The following is a 22,967-nucleotide window of genomic DNA, read 5'->3' as shown; positions in this document are numbered from 1 at the left end:
CCATTGCTATTGGGGTTAGTCCGACAGCGGACGGACATACCGGTGGAAGGTCTATATTGCCTCTCTCCCCCAGTAAGCTGTTCATGGGAGGGGCCGTCGGGTAGCGTTGGCTGTTGGTATAGAGTCCACTGGTGAATAGTGCCTTCTTGTATGCAAGTTACAGAAATTGCAAATGCATCCATGCACCTATACTACATTGACGATGGTATAGTTACAACGGAGCAGTTTAACGTCTTGCCCAGGACGCTGGGCACGCACGCACAGCTGCGCACACACAATTTATTGATACATGCATCCCTTCGTCAATATGATAATCAAGTCAACGTGATGTCGGATACCCATCTGTAACTGAGATGAGATGTCGTCTCAGTCTCGTTATGACTCACATTTAACACATTTGCGGTTTACGTAACAAACGGCGATGCACATGGCATGTGCGTGATGCCGCCACAGTGTGTCTCGCAGGCTGCTACTGTAAAGGTTGACATGGAGAGTCCATTATGCCCCATTATGTGCCATTATGCTAATTGTGGAGAAGGTCGGAAATTCGAGTATAATTCATCATGTTCCCAGGTTAGATGGATGTGAGAAAAAAAACACAAACATGCATGATTATTTCTTTTGATGTGTCATGTGTTTAAAGGGCATTTATTAGGACACTGAGTGCAGCAGCGTCAGTCATACATGTTATCAAATGAAAGCCGGCGCAAAAATAATTAACCACTTGAAGCCTATAGCGTCCCCATTCTGGAGTAAACGTTCGCTGGAAATGGCAGGTCTACGTGCAAGCTCACAATGTGTCGTAGCACGACATATTTTGAGCTTGTCAATCTGCTATTTTTTGCATATTAAAACATGCATTTTTACACAACACAGATCATAGTGCTGTCAAACGAGTCTATGAAGCCATCTACGAAATCTAAATTAGGTTCAAAAGAGTTTGCCGTTGTTTTAATGTCACGATCAGTTGTATGTGGCAAATCCGCCAGGACATATTAAAGAAATTAAACGTGGCTTGGGGTGGTTTATTATTCATGCATCCATTCCGTGGCCACAGACGCGAAGTCTGTCCAAATTGTCTGCCTCAGTTAATGCACTTCACTGTTGGCTGTCATGCTGTTTTTTTTTTCTGCGTGACTCACACAAAACTCCTTCATGCAACATATTTACGCCATTTGGAAACCACTGAGGCAGAGAGACGAGATACATGGCGTTCTCACCAGAGAGAGAGAGCTAAGTATGTCCACGCATCAGTGCGTCCTCCTTATATATTTAGAAAGGCCGTGGTCAGATTGAGTTTAAAATTAGCACCGAAATTACAGACGCTCCAGATTGAGAGGGGGTAGAGCTGTCTTGGGTTGAAGCACACAGCACTGAGAGAGGTTCTCATTATTCTGCGGCCGACCGGCCGGCCTAGGAGAGATCCCTCCCCAGCAGCGATGGCTTCCATGCAGTCCACATGTGTTTTGACTGTGAGACGGAGCATTGATCCATTTAGGCCTAACGTAAAAAAAAAAATGTCTTGGTCTAAAATTTCAGGGGTGCCCACACTTTTTTGACTTGAGAGCTACTTTCAAAATGACTGGCTCAACCAGATCTACCTACCGAAAAAAGAATATTATACCATTGCTGAAAATAGTTTCAATATATGGAATAGTGGCGCTGGTGTTACATGTAAGACAAATGCACTTGGAATGGAGAAATGGAATAGGTAGGTAGTTTGTATTTAATCTGTAATGCTACTGATGTTTGTGCACAGAAACACTCTTGAAAACAAAATATTGCATTGTGGGTTTAAGCTGACAGGCCCTTTTTCAATCAATGAATCAAGTCACATTAATTCAAAATTCGAAAATATGTTTTTTATACTTTTTTTAGGGGCATGTCATGTGATCTACCTGCACAGCCCTTGTGATCTACTGGTAGATCACGATCTACCTTTTGGGCACCCCTCGTCTAAATCATGACAGTTTTTCTGAAATACCTCATGTTTTCTGTATCAGTGGTGCTCAATATTTCATGTCAAGGACCCCCTAGTAGAATATTTGGCCACCGAACCCCAACCGAAAATGTTATTCCAGGAACCCTTTCAGAAGCAAAGATTTGAGTTAAAAACGTTCGCACTGTAATAATATATTCAAAGATATGAGGCACATTTTCCCTGATGAGGATTGAATTTGTTCCTTATTTTTGGGAATCAATCAATGAGACAAAATGTGTTCGGCTCATCATATGCATACACTATATATGTGATACACGTTGTTAATATTATATGCAAAAACTGTACATATACAGTTAGATTTGATCTCTTTTTCTGGGCATCCCTTGTACCTTGTACTTGGCCGGGTGTCCCTTTTTTTTTCATATATTGGCAACCCTGTTTCCAGGCCACGTGTGTTTTGACTGAGCCAGAGCATTAACCCATTTAAACCGAGACCGATTCTACAAAATGTCTTCTGTCTTCTAAAATCATTCAGACAGTTTTCTGAAAAACCCATGTTTCTATGTCAGTCGTTCTCAAACATTTTCATGTGAAGGACCCCCAAAATTATATGTAATTGGCCGCCGACCCCCCATCTGAAAATATGTTGTTCCAGGGACCCCCCCAGCAAAGATTTGAACTGTGAAAGAATATATATTCAAATATATATTCAAAGATTTTCACCACAAGCAGAGAGCTTGTAGATCTGCTATTTTTCAATAGATAAAGTATAAGCTAATGCCAAAAAACACCAAGAGGGGGGGGTCCAAGCCCAGAATGGGTTAAGGAAACACGGGGCGCGATAAGACCCAGAGTCTCCCCTCCCGTCCTTATATGGACGTGTAGTAGCCCTGCCAAACAATGCTTAAAGTTAAAACCTTGGCTGCCACTGCAGCTCAGGACGGTCACGGTCCAGTCTGAGCCATCCGTCTCCCATGCAGCTTCTTTTGCACACAAAACGCAATCACATAAAATTAATTCGAGTGACAGACATCTACATTGCCGTTAAAGGGATAGTTCAGAGTTTTTGAACTTAAGCTGTATGAAATACTTGCCATTAATATAGTGGTTGCAACTGTATTAATTGATGCAACTTTGACATGGAACCATTTTTTGGACACGGGTGATGGAGGGGTAAAAAATTCACGAAAGTTGCACTGATATTTCAGAAACGGGTCAACAATACAAATTTACGTTAGTTTTGTGGATTAATTTACTTTGAATGCGTGGCCCCCCCATGTGCCCCATTGATGCGTCATTGAGGTCTGTGATCATTCAAATTTGTGATGTGTGTATATATACAACCAACCACCTCCCACGCTCACTTAGTTTTGTATGGGAACTGGAGTGAGATGGGGTCCCCATGGCATACTGATGGGAATGAAACCCTCGCTGGCTCTGTGGGATATGGTGCTGGCAGCTCGAGACATCCCTTTAAAAAAAGAAAAAAAAACCCTTCTCCTCCTCCACCTCCATGCCCCGGGGGAGGGATGATTTCTATTGTCACTGTGCCAGCCCCAGCAGTTTGCTGCATTTTTTTTTCATAATAGTAAAATGCCATAATTAGAAAAAAGCAACCATGTGTGTCTCGTGTCTACATGAGAAATGTTTTCGTCAAATCTGCACGCTAATGCAATGTTGGATGACTCAAGTGTCATAAACTCCACTTTACTGAACTATTGAGCATATGTTTATGGCTTCGACCTTTTTTTTTTAAAAGCACACAGACCCTGGCCAGTGGGTTCTTGACTGTGTGCAACGCGGTGCAAATCTGTGGAAAGATATTAACGGCTACATGAGAATTTACATCCCTGTTGTCACAAAACGATACAAAACACTATACACATGCAGCTATACACTGATGCCAAAGAAACAGCAAGTTGAGGCCAGCAAAGTTGCTGTTTCTTTATATATTTAATAATTTATATTATTGCTTAATTGCTGTTCACCGCGTGAATTTCAGTGAGCAATCCCTCAGGCTTTTAAGCTTATTGTAGGAGTTTGCCTTGACAAGCGAGGTCCATCCATATTAGCAGGTTTACCAGGACTCAGAGCTCAGAGGGTTTTGAACAATGCTGGCCGTTGTCACTGCACTCATGCAAAACTAAATCCATTAACCGTCAAAAGGTGCAGCACACTTATTTTGAAACAATTAAACAGTCCTATTTATAAAAAAAAATGTACACCTGCATTTTCAAATCAATCAAAACATTTTCGGATATTAAAATTACATTTCAAAACATTTTCTTTCAACCGAATTTCATTCATTTTCAAAATATCCATCCAAGAGACAAGAGAGGGTGTATTTTCACTGGTTGTGGTTCCCGGGGAGACTGAGAGCTACAAAAAGATTGGATCATTATCGTGATTATCGTGCTGAGAAAAAGAAGCGATCTACAAGCTCAAAATGTGTTGCATTGCCATGCCATTTTCGCTATTTTCGAACATGTGTGAATTCTTTCTTTCACCTATAATGACATGTCCAAAATAGGGACGCCAGATTGACAGTGGTTAATGTCTCTAAAAGTAGCTCTCTCTCCTCCTAGCCCTCATCCTCCCATCATTTTGCGTAGCATGCATCTCACCAGTCTTGCCTCGCTAACGCCATTCTCAACTTATTTTTTTCAGAAATAACACAGCATGCAATCCCTGATGGCTATAGATGAGGATCCTTGACATCCATGTTGCAAGAAAAGTGCTATTATTACTTGTTTATGAGTGGTTTGAATGGACCTACGTGTTGCTGGAAACTAAAGTACAGAGCTGTAGACACATTGGGCTCTATTTTCGTTACTGCCGTTACCCGCGGCGCTGCCCGCAAGTCAGCCGCTGCCTGAAAAGTACGGTATTATTTTTTTTATTTTGGTCCAGCGTCACCCACTTATCGATTATGCCGACACCGGTCGGCATAATCGCCTAGAGGTGTGGTCATGGCCCGTGTTGGCAAACTTTCCACCCTTTCCCCATAATGGCTATTTTGGTCACACACATTTGGGAAGGCGCATAGTGGAGTTTAAAAGCACCCATAAACCCTAATGCCAAATGAGTTTGGTATAGAGCGATGGAGATGTCCGTGGAGTCAGTCTGCTTCATCACTCCATATTCTCCTACATATGTGATTGTAGTTTCCCTGCTATAATCAGCAAAGTGAGTGCATGCCGGTCAATTCCTTGTGTCCATTGTGTTTATATAATTGTCTAGTCAAAGGTTTGCAGCACAAGTTAGACTACAAGGCAGCAACACATCACTCTCCCATGGGCTATAGAGCATAGACCGTCAGGCTATGAAGCAATATAGCACTGGGGCATAACGGGCAACGGATAATGGATCTCATAAAGGCAATGGCATGTGGCACGGTGATTGGTTTCATTATTGTAACGCCCCAAACAACACCTATGCATAATGTAACGGGTAGCGGAGGTGTTTTAGGGATGTAGACAGGTGACGAAAATAGCCACATTGGAGGAGTGGAGGAGCACACCCCATGTTCCCCAATGCTAAATCCCCAAATAGTGGCTTTAGAAAGCTCGGGACAAAAATAGAGCCCATTATCTCCATAGTGTTATTGCTGTCATCAGCAGTGAACTGGCCGGCCATCTCGGGCTTGTTTTTGAATGGCTGAATTTTCAGAGCATGCACTTGTACATAAAGCTGCCTCACACTACTACAGAAACGGACATCGTCTTCTGATCAATGCGCCACATGGCTATTACTACTTTATCCTGGGAACCGGCCTGGTCCCCTGCTGTGAACCACGCATGGGTTGCAACCCACAGACAGACAGATATGGTGTATATATAGACTATATCCTCATGTTTAGTCTATTGACTCAACGGAGATTAGAAGTGATAGAAGTGAACAATTGAGATACAAGCTGCAATCTTCCTTTTTTAAACAAAAGTGCTCTAGTGCTTTTGTGTCGTTTGTCATGAACTCTTTGGTACGGGTGACAGCTGATGCATTTTACATGCAGTGCATGTTTACGGCTCCTAATAGGATAAAGAGCTTATTTTCATTTATTTTTTGAGTGGTGCAACCACTCCAAGGAACAGCAATGTCCGTGTTCCCGTGTTCACCTATGTGTTCACCTATTAATGAGCATTATATAATGAGTACCAGTAGGGGCGCTGTTTGCCAGAAACGGAGAGAGAGAGACAGTGCTGCACTGTTGCCTGCTAATGAGAGAGAGAGAGAGAGAGAGAGGAGGGGGGAGAGAGAGAGAGAGGGATGTTGCACCACTCGGTTCACACGGGTGTGATTTTCTTTATTTGTTATTAGGGTCATACAAAAACAAGCCATGGCCTTTTACTTTTAGCTTTAATCTGAAGATGCTACATACTGTATAGAGTGCATGTGGTGTGAACTTCTTACATGAATTTCTATGGGTTGCAACTACTTATGTGTCTTCTCTCTCTGCCTCTGGTGGTGTACTGTACATATTTGCAGTGTGCAGGGTCCAGTACTGAATGTATGCCAGATAAATACGTCATGAATATGGCTGTGATCTATAATATTTTTCAACGGGGGAAATAAATACTAAAACAACACTCTTTGAAAGGGTGCTGCTGTAATGCAGTCACCCCACTGAGCAAGCTCGTTGTGTAACTGCTGCTATATAGCTTTTGAGGATATTATCTAGTCTATTCCGGCTCCTCGCCCCCGGGGGAGTGTGGCGTGGGTGTGTGTGTGTGTGTGTGTGTGTGTGTGTGTGTGTGTGTGTGATCACTGTGACAGGACTGCCATGGCTGCGAGCCAACGGGACAAGCTCCCAGACATCCAAAACCAAAACGCAACGGCCGGGGGCAGCCACAGAACGTTGTGTGGGCCATGTGGATGCAGTGTTGATTTCGTGGGACTAAAAACTAAGACAAAAAAATGTTCGTCGACTATACCTTTTTTCACTGACGAAAACTACATGGAAACGAAATGAAAACTGAGCTACGACGACTAAAACTATAGGCTAAATATACTGACAATTTCGTCGACAAATAAAAACTAGGCTAAAATGTTAGGAAGGGACTCTAGTGGACAAGAGATCCAGTAGGCAGACGGCAGCAAGGCCCGCCGAAAATACATGTCAGTCGAGTAAATCACCCGCAGATGTAGTCGACTAAAATCTCATGACATTTAGTCGACTAAAAACTAAACTTGACACTAAAAACGTAATGAAAACTATTCAAGAGACTATATGACACGAAATGGTGTCTATAGCCGCTGTGTTGTCGCTGTGTGAATGAACCTGTCGGAGAGAGAGGAGAGGTCTGATTTACAGCTATAGTATTCCCCTGCTGACGGGGCATTCAGCCCAGCAGCAGCACGAGGGCTGGGAGAGTTATTGGTTTTGTTTTATGGGGCACTGTTCCAAACGGTGTCAAGTAAACATACAGTGGAGGGGCAGTCGACTCGGCATTAATATTTATCCCCTGCTGGGTCATGGACGGTATGCTTGGTATGTTGGGAGGCTAGGTGTGTTTTTCTCACTATTAAGCTCCCTCTCTCTGTCTCTCTCTCTCTCTCTCTCTCTCTCTCCCTCTCCCCCACACATAAACCACCCGCTACTTTGCCTATAAGCAGGGATTGTTGGTTTAGTCTGCACTTTTTATTCCTGAGAGGTCCATTATTCTTCCTCGTAATGTTATGTGTTTTGGTTCTAGTAAACTTCAGCCACTTTAGTCACTTAACTTTTTTTTTTCTCCCAGTGTACAGAACACGCTGCTTTGATTACGCCATCCTTTGATATGCTTTGTCTCTAAACAACACAGTCGGAGCCCAGAGTTGTTGAGCCAGTCTTGGCTATCTGACAATCCAGTTTTATTTGGGGGGGCCTATACGTGCATATGGTGGTGCCACTCAGGTTCACCCACCGTAGGGGCCCTTTTCCGTGCCATTTCAAAAGCCTCCACCGAATCCGATCCTGTTTACACCTCGTGTTCAATGTCCATGTGTTGTTTGTCTCCACCGAGGCCACTTTGGGAAATGTGGCAGTGTTTTTTGGATGCTGAGGAATTTTTATATCGCAATAAATCTTTTGAGCCATTGCGCTTTAAATCCTCAATAATGATCCAATCAAAGATCCATGCCAACGGAGTGTCAAGGGATAATACCCCAGAGGAATACGGATTATTTTGATATTTTTATGGTTGAGTATACTCTTCTCTAACCACTTACTTAAGTGTCCAGACGTTTTTCAAAGGGGCCATTTTTGAAATTATGAAAATATCTTAGGGCCAACTGCATCTCCTGTCCTCTTTGGGCCACAACAATGTCACATAAGGCACACATGCATCACATTACAACAATCTTCTTTAACTATAGTGCAATATCAATCGTCTTGTTGGCAGTGTAGCCTTAATTCAGCCCATTTGTGCTGTGAACAAAACAAAAACAATTCCGCCTTTTTCCACCCTTTTTCACATGCACGCATTGCAATTGTATTCAAGTATATTTAACCAAGTAATCTATTTAAAAAATAAGGGGAAAAAATAAATTATTATTATTATTACTAGCCCTTACCCGTTGTGAGATATTATTATATATATTCTAATCTAGATCGTCTATTTTCTTATAGTTATTAATCCCACAAGGATTCCGGGTTTAAGTACGGTTAAAACAGCTAAACCCACTCGGACGTACAGCAGCACCACACATTGTTCAGTCACTGCTTTTTAAGTGGACACTCGACTTGGGTTTTGAATCCGTTTTGAATAATGTTTGCTAGCTGTTCTCACGGCGGAGGGAACAGGCCTGCCTGTGGTCTGTGTGGTGCCTTGGGACTCACTCTGAGCCTGCTAGGGAGTTGCTAAGTGCTGTTAAGTCGTGGCCCGGGGGCTTGTAGTGTGATTCAAATAGCACATCCCCTACCTGGGGGAACAGCCACAACCCACCCTCCCCTCCCACCTCAAAAAGTGTGGTATGATGGAACATGTTACAGATGGAACCTGTATGAGTGAGTGACAGATAACATCCACTCAAATCTTGAATCTTAATGTCTGGATATTGAATCCCTATTGAATCTTGAATCGAAAGGTTTCAGCCATTTTCAGTAATTCTTTCATCATTTCATGATGGCGAAAATATGCATTGTTAAAGTGCCCTGTACTTGTGTAACTATGGCCTTGTTAAAAGACATAGTAAATCTTTTGTGAGTTTGTACCACATTGCTGAGCAAATGTAACTGGTTGTACTGCTAGCTAAAGGCTGTGAGCTAATGTAACTGGTTGTACTGCTAGCTAAAATAATATTTATCCCACGATTTTGTAACCGATTTTTCACCCCTGTGTCAATTATCTAATGTGAACCTGGGCTCTACACACCCTCGGCCAACCTGGGGAGAGCAACAGACTTGAACTCGTGCTTCCTTCATGCCTGAGTGTCCAAGTCGCTCCTTTTACACCTGACAGGGGGGAGTTTCCCTGGTTGGACGTAGCGCGTGGAAGGAACACGTTATTCCAACCAGTTTCTTTCCCCTCCATCATTTTTAGTTCTAGAAGACACAACTTAATTATTTTGCATTATAAGTATGTTTAGAATTGATAATAGACATAGGCTTTATAAATAAATAAAAATGTATTTTAATGCCCCATGATCTGAAAGGCCATTAATGACGAAGTCATGTGCATGCCAGGATACACACATTACTGTTAACCACATGTACTGTGTAGTGCTTTATTCTATTCTGACCTCACAACACAGCAGCCTGTGAACAAATGGAGCGCTTCCTTTAGTTTATTACTTGTATTGATTGGTCTTGCGCCAAGGTCCCATTTACACTCGTGTGTTTACATGAAGACGGGGCTTTCTCACTGAGGTTGTTGCCATGGGAGGAATGGATTGTTATGGATGTATTATTTACTTCTGTAGTAGTCAGCCTTAGTCCTATAGCATTGTCTTATTGTCCTCTCCCGTCTCACAGTGCATTTCATTTCTGAAATCATCTCTGTTCTTCAACCACCATAACAACGTTGTTGTTGTTGTTGTTGTTGTGACCTTGTAAATGTGATATGTTTGCCGATCTTTTGCCAATCTCCGGAAGGCTATATTGTCCATGTGGTTGTGACTGCACTAGTGAGACAACCCGAGCTATAACCCCGTCCTCTTCTTATACTTCTGGGAGGCTAGCGAGCCAACTTGCAGAGTGGCCCCAGTGTTGTTTTTGGCAGCACATCTTCAATAATTTTTTTCATTTAGTTTCAGTCACATTTTAGTCCCCCGGAATGTTTTAGTGTTGGTCTAGTTTTAGTTGACTAAATCTACAGTTGATTTAGTCGAATAAGATGTATTTTGGCGGGCCTTGATGCCGTCGTAATGGCTGATTTCACACTTGCTGAAAATAGCCGATCTACAAGCTCACAACGCGTCGCGCTGCGACCCGTCGTGAGCTTGTAGACGGGCTATTTTCAGCATGCAACCAAGTGCCAAATGACTAGTGGATCTCTAGTCCACTAGTCCCTTCCTAAGGTTTTTGTCTAGTTTTAATTTGTTGACGAAATTGTCAGTATATTTGTTCATAGTTTTAGTCTTCATAGCGTAGTTATTATTTAGTTTCCATTTCGGTTTTTGTCAGTGGAAAAACGTAGTCGACGAACCTTTTTCGTCTTAGTTTTAACAGTGGCTGGAGGCCTCTCCTGGCCCCACAGCGTTACTATACATCCGAGGCCAGCTGAACCTCAAAGGACCGTCTGCCGCCATGTGCTGTCCAGCCAAGTGCACAGCTTGACTTAGCCCTAATGACATCAGTCACACAGAGAGAGAGCTCAGAATTATCACATGATGTTCACTCCCTCACTCACAGTATAAAAGCAGAAGCTAATTTCCACCAACACTGATGAAAATACACCTCAGGCTATATAGCTGTATATGGTAAGTCGCGACATCTTGTCGTTCATGGAGTGAGCTGTATAAAGGTTAAAAATCACACTGGTGTTGTGAAGTGAGCGGCGCTCTTATCATCATACATCATCAATTCACAATAATTGGCGTCCTCACTTTTCTCCAGTGGCGTGCACAGACATGTAGAGGGGCAGGTGCTCAAGTGAAAAAAAAATGGCACCTTGTGCAACCGTCCGGTTGCCTTAATAGTGTGAGATTTATAGATTTCGGGGCATAAATAATATATTAGAAGCTTTTTTTTCTATCAAGAATTGATCAATGTCACCATGGTCCACATACTGTAGTGTAGATTAACAATAGATGGGGGTGAGAAGTTCAGTCACACGAGAGAGACTGAGAGTAGAACCGCTGCTCCTTCCCCTGGAAAGGAGCCAGCTTTAGGTAGTTCAGGCATCTGGTTAGGATGACTCTCGGACCATAGGAGGGGCTAGTGTCCCTCAAAAAGAACACCAGACTTCCGAGGACTTTATTGGCAGTCTCTTATGAGCGGCTAGCCAGAGTTATGAGAGACACCGGGGTCCCCAAATTATTATTATTATTATTTATTTACTTTGCAACTGAATGGCTGGAAATATAGGGGACACGGGGAGAACATGCAAACTCTTGAGTTCTTCAGTTGTCCTGAACATTATGTCTGTGCCAAGAGGACATGGGCTTCTGACATACTGTATAATACCTGGCTGTCCCTGAAGCATGTTTGTCTCCAGTTAATGTTGCCAAAATGATAATAACGCATGGAAGGAAAATCACATTTGGGTGTTGAGCTTTTTGACAAAATCTTGACAATCTTTCTCTTGGCAACCTTTTGTCTCATGTGACCAATGTTCAACGCTATATAGGATCTATATTTGGAAGTTCAGTTATAGTCAGGCCCCCTGTCTATCTCTTTGAAGCTCCAGATGAAAAAGTGCGGATGCTTTTAGTTCTGTGTGGTTGTGCGTGCGTGTGTCCGCGTGTGCGTGCGTGGTCTCTTTCTTCTACAAAGGTGCGACTGATAGGTTAACCTTGAAGCCAACAGTACATGCGTTAAGCATCGACGTGGTGACATCAGAACACTTGAAAGCCTTTGCTCCCTGTGTGTGTGTGTGTGTGTGTGTGTGTGTGTGTGTGTGTGTGTGTGTGTGTGTGTGTGTGTGTGTGTGTGTGTGTGTGTGTGTGTGTGTGTGCGTGTGCGTGTGCGTGTCAGTCGGAAGAGGAAGTCAAACACAAGTGGGCCCAAATCTTACTGAACGGTTTAGTTTGCTGTCAATACAATAACGTTAATTTTCTTCATGTCTGGGTCGGAGAGAAATAAGCAAACCAGGTCTATGAAAGCAAGCCCAAAATAATCGAATATTTGAAAATTAGCCAATCTACAAACTCACAACATGTCGTGATGTGGTGTGTCGTGAGCTTGTAGATCGGCTATTTTTTTTGTTGCTATTTTCGGGAAAATCTATCATTCATGTAATACTCGATGTCTTCGATTAACTGTTGCACCCTTAAAGCTGACCTCAAAGAGGGACCCATCAAATGTCCACCATTTCAGGAAGGGACTAGTGGACAAGAGATCCAGTATAAGTCATTTTACATTTAGTTGCATGCTGAAAATAGCCGATCTACAAGCTCACAACGCGTCGCAAGTGTAAAATCAGCCATTACGAAGATTTAGTCGACTAAAACTAGACTAACACTTTAAACATTCCAGGTGACTAAAATGTGACTAAAACTAAAAGAAAGCTATTCAAAAGACTATGACTAAAACTAAAATCAGAATTTGTTGCCAAAAACAACACTGGTGGACGGGGACAGCTACAGAGGATGCACTCATTCATAGTGGACATGAGGACATAGCTGGAGGGAGAGGACTGGTTTCATGGATTGGGAGGCCGTTATACGCTATCATATACTGTAGCAAAACAGGTCCCGGGTATTAACGGAAATGAAGGAACATGACACAGGCATGTTGTAACTGTAATCAAGGGGGTTCCTGGAGCAGGAGGCTAACTGATGTAACAGGGAACAGAAGGTGTGTGTGTGTGTGTGTGTGTGTGTGTGTGTGTGTGTGTGTGTGTGTGTGTGTGTGTGAGTGTGAGAGAGAGAGAGAGAGACCAGACAAAATCTTTCCATCTGGTTTCCCACCACTCGGGTCCCTCATTGCTTGCACCGCAACCACAGAACAGATCACTGAAACACTGTCGCACATCTTGAATGGATGTTATGCTTAAGGAATGCACATATTATGTAGCACGCCATGATAGAATAGTGGAACTCATACTGTAGCAAAGGACACATCAAAATATCATGCCTCCTCAGTGAGAATGTACGAACAGTCCTGTGTCATTCCATTCCATTCCATGTTTCAACTCTGTGATAACAAACCCAGACATATTGACATCTTTGACAGCTAATACACCAGATGTTGTTGTGGTTGATGAAGTGTCTGTATTAGAGATGGCCTGCACCTTTGACCACAGCCTATAGAGGAAGCCTTTATGACCAGGGCCATTAAATACCATCCACTTATAAATACCACCTCAGAGCTGGGCTATAGGTGCAGACTATTTGTGTTTACATTCGGCAGCCTATAGGGCATTATACCCACAGTAGAGGGTTGTTCCGACAACTTAGGATGCCCAAAAAGGAGACAAAAAGGCTGGCAAAGTATGGTAGTGTCTCTGCTATAATTGGCAGGCTCCGCCACATATGCTGAGTGACATGCCTATTGTAACATGAAAACACATGCCATGATTTTGTAAGTGTAACTCTACTGCACCTTTACTATTTTTGTCCTCGCATGTGTGTGTGTGTGTGTGTGTGTGTGAGAGAGAGATTGCTTGCAGAATTGTTCCTATATATGCATAATTTCCCAGTATTATGTCTCAGTCTATCCACTTGAAAATAACAAGGTTTCTGTGTGTTTTACAAACTTAAATCCTGCACGTGAGAATGTGAGTGAGTGATTCCCTCGCCCCGTTCTAATAAAAGGCCTTCATTCCTTTTCTTTTTTTTACAGGCCCATTGCGTACAAATCCCACACACTGTACATATCTTGAGACTCGAGACCAAAGACTATACTATTAAAGGCAGTAAAGTCACGAGTCTCTCAGCGTTGGCACAGATGGATCGCATTAACATATTTAATTAATAGACGTTTGTAAAATACAACTTTTACAATAAAAAAAAGACACATAAAGCAGACAGTGTTTGTACACACACTAGCTAGAGTCCCCGGCTAGATCCCTCCATCCGAACCACCTAAGCTGGCTCTTTTCCAGGCGAAGAAGCAGCGGCTCTACACAGAGTCTCTCTCGCGTGACTGAACTTATCACCCTATCTCTAAGAGGGAGAGATGCCAGCCACCCGTCGGCCGCTTGTATTCGCAACCTTATTCTTTCGGTCATGACCTGTGGATCATGACCAAAAGAATAAGGTTGCAAAAAACATGACTTACCGGGTATACACACTTCATGACCATAGGAGAGAGTATAAGAAGGAAGATTGCTTGGTAGACTGAGAGCTTTGCCTTCTGGCTCAGCTATAACCTTTCGTCGGTGCAGTACAGCGACTGCAATAACCGCCCCCCTGCCGCTCCGATTCTCCGGCTGATCTCCGTCTCCGTCCTATACCCTCACTTGTGAACAAGACCCCGAGATACTTAAACTCCTTCGCCTGGGGCAATGTCTCATTCCCAGGCTTTCATTCCATCTGCGCGGAAATTGAAAGCCTGGAGGAACGCATTGGCTGCCTTGGTCTAGAAGTGGGAGTCAACGCTTCCGGGTGGGTGTCGCTCCAAATTATGTGACGTAGCGCTTCACTAGGTGGGAGAGGAGTGGCCAGGGCTGACGGACAGATCGGTGAGATCCAATCAGGGCGTGCGCAAATCTCAGCCGCGACCCACCCCTATAGACCAGAAACTTAACAAGTTAGCTCAGGCTAGTCAGTGACCAATCAGAAGGCTGACAAATGGTGAACTTGCCATGAAAATGTTTGAGAATCACTGAGCAAAAACTGCCTCCCCCTGGCCAGCTGGGGCGCCTGATGGAGGGGAAAGGAACTGGTTGGAATAATGTGTTCCTTCCACGCGCTACGTCCAACCAGGGAAACTCCCCCCTGTCAGGTGTAAAGGAGCAACTTGGACCCTCAGGCATGAAGGAAGCATGAGTTCAAGTCCGTTGCTCTCCCCAGGTTGGTGGCGGGTGTGTGTGTGTATAGCCTAGGATCACATTATATAATTGACACAGGGGTGAAAAATGGGTTACAAAATCATGGGATAAAAAGAAAAAGCAAGTCACTGAGCAAGTCGCTATATAGAAACAAGCCCACCAAAAAAAAACTGAAATCCGTGAACCCATATTTACATGCAACTTTACAGGAAAAACAAGCCCAAAGTAGCTTATAATAAAGCGGACACTGGCAACAAGCCAGTTGTTTGTTGTTTCCTCACACGAGAGACTTTGCGCGCCGCGCAGTGCAGCTAGCATCACGCTCCCGCTCGGCTGCTCACAGTGTGTTCAGCACGCGGCACATGACTTGCATTTATCCTTTTTAGTGCACACAATGCGTCTGATTGTGCTAAGGAAGGGGTAACAACTATGCACTATGGAGATCTCTCGTGTTCAAATCCAACTCATCAAACTGAAATTAAGTGGGCATACTGTAGGCACACTGCCGTGATATCCGTGCTGGCAGGGTTACACAAAGGCTTAATTATTGTGTCTGTCTGTCACTCACATTTCCTCACAAATGGAGTCAGTGTCTGTCCAGATCTTGTTTCCGAAAAGGGTTTTACTGTTTTACTGTTTTTCAATTTGAACTTGTGTCGACCTGACCTTGACCATGGTGGTTGGTACGTCTTAACCACTGAAATCCTACATACATAGTTGCACATTAAATAGCACGATATGTTGTGAGCTAGTACTGTAGATCTGCTATTTTCACAGAATGTTTGCTTATTTTCACAGAATGTTTGCCTATATTTCTGCCAAGTGTTCACCTATTTTTGACAGAATGTTCGCCTATTGTGAGCAGTGTTGTTTTTGGCAGCAAATTTAGATTTTAGTTTTTGTCATCGTCTCTTGAATAGGTTTCACTTTGTTTTTGTCACATTTTAGTCACCTGTAACGTTTTAGTGTCTAGTTTTAGTCGACTAAATGTCATAAGATTTTAGTCGACTTGCTGAACATAGCCGATCTACAAGCTCACAACGTGTTGCAGCGTGACGCGTTGTGAGCTTGTGGATCGGCTATTTTCAGCATGCAACCAAGTGTAAAATGACTTATACAGGACCTCTTGTCCACTAGTCCCTTCCTAACATTTTAATCTAGTTTTTATTTGCTGACGAAATCGTCAGTATATTTAGTCTTAGTTTTAGTCACCATAGCTTAGTTTTGTTTAGTTTTTGTCTTAGTTTTAGTCGACGAATACAACACTGATTGTGAGGTGCCCAGAACAGGAATGCTAGGGTTAAACATCTGGTTAAACCAAGTGCGGAAGTTCTTGAATTCAACTGAGACCAGGCAGGGATTACCCCTAAACTCGCGAGTGGGCAAGCTTACAGTTAATGATTTTATTGTCTAAATGTACTAAGAACATGGGGCTAAATATGTATTTGTGTGTGAATGGGCGAATGCAGATGGCACTTTGAGAACCCCTGATGTAAGACACATCGTAAAGGAGGTGTGGGAGAGAGATAAATTAGGCCAAAAATTAAGACTGCTGGGTAAATATTGACGCCCTGGCTTTCGCTCTGCGGCCGTTTTATTACCCCTGCTGGCAATTATTAATCACCCACTAAAATAATGTTGTGCTTATGGTATAGCACAAGTACAGACACACGCACGCTGTGAACTGGGAGTTGATAAACAGAAATGTCACTGCGTTTATCCACGTGTAGTTGACATTGGAGTATAGTTGTGGAACTCTTTTTAAAGGGAAACTTCACTTATTTTGAACCTGAGTCCCATGGGAGGAGATTGGCCATGTATATAGTGTGAGGGGACAGACAGACAGACAGACAGAATACTTTATTGGCAGTTTAAAAATATATATACAAAAGTGACATCAGTGAGTGACAACCCAGGGTCCATTTGGTTACATTTGCACACTCTCAGAGTTAAACGAACCGAGTATCCTATACTGTGTCATTCAGGTGGTTGTTGATGGCTGTTGTTGTTGATGATGATGATGATTGTCAGTGACATCATTGTTGACGTTGTAGTGCCGCATCCATTAGGCTGACCTCCACCGTGAGGACACCTACAAAGACATACAGATGAGTAATGCCCCTGGGGAGCAGCATCAGCCATTATGCAAACTGCACACTGCTGTGTCCTGTGATGGGTTTGGGCAGAGATGCATTGTTTTTTTGTAATTTGTACACGGTAAAATCGGAAGCATGTGCATAATGGAAATGCAAATGGAAGCTAATTGTACCCGTTGGATGCCCACAGGCAGAGTTGTGTTATGTACACCTGCTCAGTGCCCCCCCCCCCCCCCCTCCCCCTGGAATGTGAATTAGGCTCTTCATGAGATTACAATGAAAAGGAGTTGCCAAAAACGCTCTTGAGTGCCCTTGATAATATTACAACGATTTGGGCTGGAATTAAAATGACTCGAGGCTGTGTGGTAGCGGCACGCTAGACAATGTGGACATGGAAATTATTTTAATTACTCTTCCCTCATGTCACCGTGAGGATTTTTTCCACTTTTGAGATGGCAGTAATTTGTTAAATGTCTGCAGCATCGGACGCTTTAGTCATCAGAGAAACTAATTACTTTCCCCTATAGCGTTATTTGATTCTTAAATTCCATCTGCGCCACGCGGGGAAGGAAATGTCTGGTCCCCAATTCAAATACGTGGAGTAGTGTTTTCTTCTGGGTCTCACTTCCCCCTCTGTTGCAAGGAAAGGCCATAGGTTTCCAAATAAGGCCTTGGTGAGCACTGGGAGTATTAATAGAATAAGACTGCTGCTGGGGAATATTTGTATGAACCCGCTGAAAGCCTTTATCTGATGCATGCGTGCTGTTTCCATGGCAGTGAGGGGGTGGGATGCTACAACAACAGTATAACCTAAACCGCTACAGTATGAACTGAAGTCCCTGGCTGCACAGCTGGAGCAAGTTGGCAAATGTTTCTGTATGTTTGTACATGTATCGTATCTGTATGTAAATGTATGTAAAAAGTCTATTCGTGTTAGAATGCTATAGCTGTTCAAATGTGGGTTTATGTAAAGCTGGAGTGCAGAGGAGAGTTTTCCACAGCATTCATGTCTCACGCCATGTTGCAGACATGCTCTTCCACCAACTGCAGGGGTTGTGTTGTGTTGCCCGACTGGCGTCCTCCGCAGAGGAAAACTAGAAAGGCGCTCTCTCGAGATGCCAACTTGCGCAACACAACTTGCGCAACACAAGTATAGGCCATGCATGGCCTACTTGTGCGCAAGCAGAGCACGCCATGAGGTGTGCTCACCACTGGCATCACCACTTCCAAAACAAAACTGATATCGGTGATGTAAATAGATCCGGGATGGTCTTTTAGATGAGTCCCAGGGACATTTTACGAGTCCCGCTTCAACAACGTTAGGAGTCATTTTGCCATTTCATTTTTTTTATGGTTATAATGTGGTTATATTCATGTAGAAAACAGAAGAAGAAATGATTATTATAACTAAAGCTAGCAAAATAAACTAGAATAAAAAACAGTACAGTGGTGCATCCCGTGGATGCAGAGGTCGTTGTTTTATTGCGTCCCTTAACTATATGAACTGCGTTTTGGGATGTTTTTCTGAGTTCCTATAGAGCTCTCTGTCTGGTTACGACTGCTGCTCTGAGTCCTAGAGCTCTCTTCTGTCTGTCTGGGTATACGACTGCTGCTCTGAGTCTTATAGCTCTCTGCTGTCTGTCTGGGTACGACTGCTGCTCTGAGTCCTAGAGCTCTCTGTTGTCTGTCTGGTTACGACTGCTGCTCTGAGTCCTAAAGCTCTCTGCTGTCTGTCTGGGTACGACTGCTGCTCTGAGTCCTAGAGCTCTCTGCTGTCTGTCTGGGTACGACTGCTGCTCTGAGTCTTATAGCTCTCTGCTGTCTGTCTGGGTACGACTGCTGCTCTGAGTCCTAAAGCTCTCTGCTGTCTGTCTGGTTACGACTGCTGCTCTGAGTCTTATAGCTCTCTGCTGTCTGTCTGGGTACGACTGCTGCTCTGAGTCCTAGAGCTCTCTGCTGTCTGTCTGGGTACGACTGCTGCTCTGAGTCTTATAGCTCTCTGCTGTCTGTCTGGGTACGACTGCTGCTCTGAGTCCTAGAGCTCTCTGCTGTCTGGGTACGACTGCTGCTCTGAGTCCTAGAGCTCTCTGCTGTCTGTCTGGGTACGACTGCTGCTCTGAGTCCTAGAGCTCTCTGTCTGGGTACGACTGCTGTTCTGAGTCCTAGAGCTCTCTGCTGTCTGGGTACGACTGCTGTTCTGAGACCTATAGAGTCCCTATATAAGCTACTTTGATGTGTCCGGTAGTGTCTACTGCCTGGTACAACTGCTGGTCTAAATCCTCTGTAAATCCTCTCTACTTTCAGTGCTACTAACTAATGTCTAATACAGCTGCTGTTCTAAATCCTTTATTGACCTGGCTTATGCCAACCTTGAAACGTACCTTAGTTACGTCACCAAGAATGGTGGTCCCTTATTGGCTGTTGATGGTAACGTAAACACGGTAACTACGGATATGACATTGTTCAAGTGGCATTTCGTCCTCGGCCTAGTGGGAATTTCACATAAATTGCACTTTGCACTCATGATTTGTGTGCACTGACTTGCGTGATAAAATATGTACGAGTAATATAAAGAAATGTGTTTTGCCTCATGGTGGCGCTATAACGGGTCGTTCTGGAAGATTTGGGGTAGCGGTTCGTCATTGGCATACAGGGGGTGTGTGTGTGGAGATTTTGGCATCGGCCCGGGACACACGGACGTAATGTACGGACAGAGTGCAAAACATACTCTCCCGTCTTCCCCCATGCCTTCGGCCTGGTGGAGACATCCAACACGACCCCCTCCGTTTACCAGGTTGAACTGTGGAATACCAATGTGATTGTAATGTTCGAATAATTGCTAACAGGTTTACTAACATTTCCTGACTAATGAGACCTTTAAATGAACATCAAATGATAAGATCAACATATCCAAACAGATTTCGACTGGAAATTAACTGCTGTCTGAGGACACAAATTGCCTCGCGCATGTTTATTTTTCCAAAGTATCGTTGAAGATAACAATTCAGACCCAAAACATCTCTGCTTCATATTTCAGTTCCTTCCTCATGTGTCACATCTCTCTATCTCACATAATCTTCTCTCTTTTCTTTCTCTTGGTCCTTGTCTCACTCCCAGCTCTATAGAGCGTCGCAGTCCCGCCCCCTCGAGAGACCCGGAAAATAAATCCTGTTCATTTTCCTCATATACTTTTCAGAATGTATTTATTTAAAGACGTTTACGCCGCGGACAAAGCCAACTCTTGTCGTGACCAATCATGACAACAAACAAACATGTTCGGGCCAAACAAAGAATTAGAAACGGCAGGTTACAACACTTTTTTTGTTGTTGTTTTTCTTCATTGTAATAATTTCTTTGGTCCAAAATATTGTGTGTGTTGTCATGATTTGTCACGACAAGAGTTGGCTTCATACGACGCTTAAAAGGTCTTTATACGTTTTGAAATGCCTATGGGAAAAATGCATTGGGATTCATTTCCTGGGCCACTCGTCGTTCTGAAAGGGGGTGGGACTGTGACGCTCTATAGATGTCCTCCAACTGATTGTCTCGATGGAGACCTGCTGAGTACTTTTTTTTTGCTGCACCTAATAAAGACATGTGGTGTTGCTGTCAGTTCCACGAACAGAGAGGCCTGTGACTCAGCTGGCTGATTCAGCACAATGTATTGTTCTGTGATGATAGCCTTAAAGGACGACTTTAGTTTTTTTTTTTACAATTAAATTACACCTGGCCACAAAATATCACAGGATCTACTGAATGTGAAGGGGCGTACTATAGGGGCCTGCCATACTTGTATGACTAAACATGTCAGTTTGCCACCCCCTTCACATTCAGTAAAGATCCTGTGATCTTTTGTGGCCAGATGTAATTTCCTGGGGTCTAGTAGAACTATTGTAAAAAAAAAAATTATAATAATAAAAAAAAGAAAATGCATATTTAGCCCCATGTTCGAATGCCCCCGCCCCTCTGTAAAAAAAATGCTAAAATCGCTAAAATGAAAGAAAGCAGCAAATGAAAAAAATGAACACTCATCTTTTACTTTCTCTAATAACAACCTAAAACATGAACCTTGGTTTAAAAAAAAACGAACGTTGTCCTTTAAGGAAGGGGCCACTGGCATAAGCTAGCTCCTCATGGCTGCCAGTCTCAGCAGCCACCGTATGCCTCGTACCGTTCAGGGGAACAGTTTTTTTTTTTTTGTACCACCAAAACCTTGGACACAACACGACAATTTACAGACTTGTGGACCAGGTGGAAACTTGGCAGTGGCGAGCGTTGGCATTCAGGGTGGACGGCCTCGTGTTCACCTCCAAATGTGTTCATGGCTCTGTGAGTTTAAATGAGGCGGAGAAATCGAATTAAGCAACCGAATCCAACTCGCCGATTTTCTCTAGAGTAGGTGAAACGGGTCGTACGTTTGGTTAGCATACAGGAATGGCACGCACACGCGCGCGCGTGCACACACACACACACACACATGCACGCAGCAAGATCAGTCAGTGATGATTTCATCAAACTAATAATTTAGTCAGTCAGTGGTGGACAGTAACCAAGTATGGTACTTTGCAATAATTAAGTACTCCTGTATTTTAACTCAAGCACAGGGAAACTTTCATTGTAGTTGAGTAATATTTGACCAAAAATATCTATACTTGAACTCAAGTAATATGTGACTAAATTTGACTGAGGGACATTGGATTTTTTTGAATTTTCGTTTTTTTCATGTCATATGAAAGCAGCTTCAAAGCATAGCTTCAAATTGACTATTGGTTGTTCAGTTTGATCCACCAGTTTTGGAGATGTGGCTTATAGAGTAATTCATGTCTTGTAGAAAACAGTGAGTTGAGAAAACAGGCTTGAAAGGTTCACTTCTGTGGTCTCCAACATTACACCTAGCTACATGTTTGGGCATTTATTTCATATTTACATAAATAAATAAAAATAAACGTTTTTCTCCTCTGGTGAAAAGCTGTAATTTGTGCGATGGCAGTCTCTCAGTCAAATCTGGTCACATAATGTTTATCCACCACCATGTGTTGCTGCTACAAATTGTCCTGACAGACTTTCAGACAATCACAAGCCATTTCCGAGTGGTGCAGCCACTCCAAGGAACAGCATTATGTAGGCTATACCTATTAGAAACTTCTAAGTAATTCCATTTTTCAATTCAAATGAGCTTTATTGGCATGAGACAACATACGTTTACATTGCCAAAGCAAGTGTCAAAATATATTGAAACTGTTGAAAATGGGGAAAATATATACAGTTGGAGGGAGTACAGCATTGTGTGAACAGAGCTATGTGTCACATACATTGTACATCAAGCTGCCTCACGCGACAGAAACAGGAGATAGGCTCCTGCCCTATGGGCCTCATGGCTACAGAAACAGGAGATAGGCTCCTGCCCTATGGGCCTCATGGCTACAGAAACAGGAGATAGGCTCCTGCCCTATATGGGCCTCGGCAAGGATTACTCACTGAAGTAAGCATTTGGGCATTATTGAGTAGTCAACAACCAGTTGATTGGATTATTATTATTACTAGCCCTTACCCGTTGTGAGATATTTGCCCCCCTCTTGTGGCCGTGGGGGGTACTACGCCCGGGCGCATTGCCCATCGTGTGGTGATGTAAAAACAATATTTGTACAGTAAATATGACAGTTGCGTCTGTAAAAAGTAGCCTAGCCGGTTTCTGGGAGCGTGCAGGTTTTTTTTGGCATGGAGAGATGTGTGCTAATAGTGTGGCTCGGTCGGAGATAGACCACAGACGGATAAACGGGGGTAAACGTTCACTAATAAATTGATTATTAATCATTAATGTGTCAAATGGGAAAAAGGGCTCCGTTAAGACCTCCA

General features: G+C 43.3%; 1 protein-coding gene across 1 annotated transcript in view; it reads left to right on the top strand.

The window, feature by feature from the left end:
- Nucleotides 1-22,967, top strand: part of adcy5 (adenylate cyclase 5) — a 109,425-nt gene that overhangs the window by 31,831 nt on the left and 54,627 nt on the right. The gene's annotated exons all lie outside the window — the stretch shown is intronic.

This window comes from Protomyctophum bolini (assembly GCF_963924005.1).
Source record: "Protomyctophum bolini genome assembly, chromosome: 16".
Lineage (NCBI taxonomy): Eukaryota > Metazoa > Chordata > Actinopteri > Myctophiformes > Myctophidae > Protomyctophum > Protomyctophum bolini.
The sequence above is the reverse complement of the archived record's forward strand: the minus strand, read 5'-3'. Positions and strand labels throughout refer to the sequence as shown.